This window comes from Bos taurus, chromosome X (genome assembly GCF_002263795.3).
Source record: "Bos taurus isolate L1 Dominette 01449 registration number 42190680 breed Hereford chromosome X, ARS-UCD2.0, whole genome shotgun sequence".
Taxonomy (NCBI): Eukaryota; Metazoa; Chordata; class Mammalia; order Artiodactyla; family Bovidae; genus Bos; species Bos taurus.
This window is the reverse complement of record NC_037357.1, coordinates 137,838,601-137,841,059: the sequence shown is the minus strand read 5'-3', so window position 1 is coordinate 137,841,059 and position 2,459 is coordinate 137,838,601.

Here is a 2,459-nt window from a genome sequence, read left to right as displayed (position 1 = left end):
GGTTCACGGAGAATGTAATCATGAATAGGATTTCTGGGACTTGATTTAGACTCAGCTGGCTGAAAGCAATATTCAGAAGGCGGACTCTACACCGCTTCTGTGATTTCTCACGGGAAGACGCAAATACAGACTCCGCTGTGCTTTTTTGTGCCCCTGGATTACAGAGTATGGATCTCAGCTCCAAGGACTGTGGACAGTGGTATTAAGCATTTGCTTTGCTTGGCTCAGATCTACCTTGGCACAGAAGCTAGGGTGTAAGATTTGCAGTCGTGGGCTGAAAGACTCAATGAACTGAATGAGTGGAACTCAGATGACCTGAAATTCCCTGAAGCCCCAAACCCAACAGAACTACAACTGATCCTTCAAACCATCCGTCCTTTCTGTGTGGTGACTTACTCCTTCTTACCTGCAAAGCCTGCAGGACCAAACTGGAGGCTGTTGCTTTGCAAAACGAATCCCATTCTCATCAAGCCGCACCCCTAAAAGACCAACAGTCACCAGACACATGATTCTTGCCTGGAGAATCCCAGGGACGGGGGAGCCTGGTAGGCTGCCATCTATGGGGTCGCACAGAGTTGGACATGACTGAAGCCACTTAGCAGCAACAGCAGCAGCAGCAGCAACAGGAAGAAAAGTACCATGACCCCGGACAGGAGGAAGCAACATACAGGCCAAGGAAATGGGATGTATTACAAACCATGGCCTTCAGTTTCAATAAAAATAAACCAGAGGTGTCAATACTCTGAAACTGTAAATCCACTGAAGACAGAACCCAGTAATGCTGACCAAGTAAAAAATGCAAAGGTCTTCATAAGGACGAAGTGTTTATGTGGGTGCTAAGTCATTGCAGTCGTGTCCGACTCTTTGAGACCCCGTGGACTGTAGCCCACCAGGCTCCTCTGTCCATGGGATTCTCCAGGCAAGAATACTGGACTGGGCTGCCATTCTCTCCTCCAGGGGATCTTCCTGACCCAGGGAGGAAACTCAGGTCTCCACCACTGGGTATGTATTTAGAAGAAAAGAAAGACAAAGTCTCATTAGAAATGATACATGCACCCTAATGCTCATGGTAGCATTATTTATAATATGCAAGCCCAAGTGCCCATCAACAGACGAATGGATAAAGAAGGTGTGGGGAGTATGCCTGGCAGCTGCTGCTGCTGCTGCTGTCCGACTCTGTGCGACCTCATAGATGGCAGCCTACCAGGCTCTTCTGTCCCTGGGATTCTCCAGGCAAGAATGCTGGAGTGGGTTGCCATTTCCGTCTCCAACTGTAACTTGCTGTTGTGTATTGAAATAACGTTTTAGTTATTTGGAAACTAACAGCCCCAAGCCATCTTGTGAAATCTGCAAACCAATTATGTCGGCAGAGCGTGGGGTATTTATTTTGTGGCATGCTCTTTGATTACTGAAGTTTGCCTGTGGATGTAAGTGGTTATGCAAAGCACACTTGTGGACGTCTGATTCACCCATGCGGTTGTATCTTTACTGCTGTTAGTGCTAAAACCAGCACTTCAGAGTGCTAAGCTATGGTTCCCTCTGATGTTTTATCTGAGGCAAAATATTGCCTTCTTTGCCAGGATGGGCCAGGTTTCTCTTCAGAGGAGGTAGCGGAAGAGGAAGAAAAATAGCCTTGTCCTTTTGGTTTCAAGAGTTATAAACTAAGCAGTGGTCCACAAGACAGATGAACAAGCTTGAGAATTTTGCTTGCCTCAACTTTGGAGTTTTTCTTTTGCTTTATTAAATCAGGTCCCCAAAGGTAGAGAGTCTTGTCCATATTTAAATCACGACATTTTCTTGCTTTATCCCTGCTCTTTGAGGGCGTGTAGATAATTGTCCTGGATGAGCCTCCGGGGTTCGGGGAGGAGGGATACTGGTTCTTAAAGCTGATCCTCCAAGTAATGAGAGAGGTCGTAGCTTAAAGGGCCCCTAGAATGCACTGTTGCAGTACTTGTCTTATTTCCTAGGAGCAAACCAGATGCTAATATGAAACACAGCGTTTTGCGTGTGTCCACATTTGGTACTTGTAATTTTTGCTATGGAAGCCAGTTGTTGGGTTGGGTTATTTTTTTTTTTTTATGTTTTGGCTCATTTAGCAAAGATAATTCTTTTTTCTTTTTTTTCCTGCCACTGGCTTCCGATTTCAGTTCTATTCAGATGTTCCCGATGGTGTAAGACGATGTTACTCTGTGAATGATTTATTTACGGTCATGTTTAAAAATGGACATAAAGGCTATTACAGTTTAATATACTCTTTTCTAGAAATTGTAGATTCTTATTTGGATTGAAGTCCTGGACTTATAACATATATAATATATATGAGAAGATATATATAATATATATATCAGAGTATATTAACAAGAATATACACATATATATTCACTATATATGATATATAGCATAAATATATTGTTGCATATATATATATTCTGCTATATATATCATATAGCATATATGCT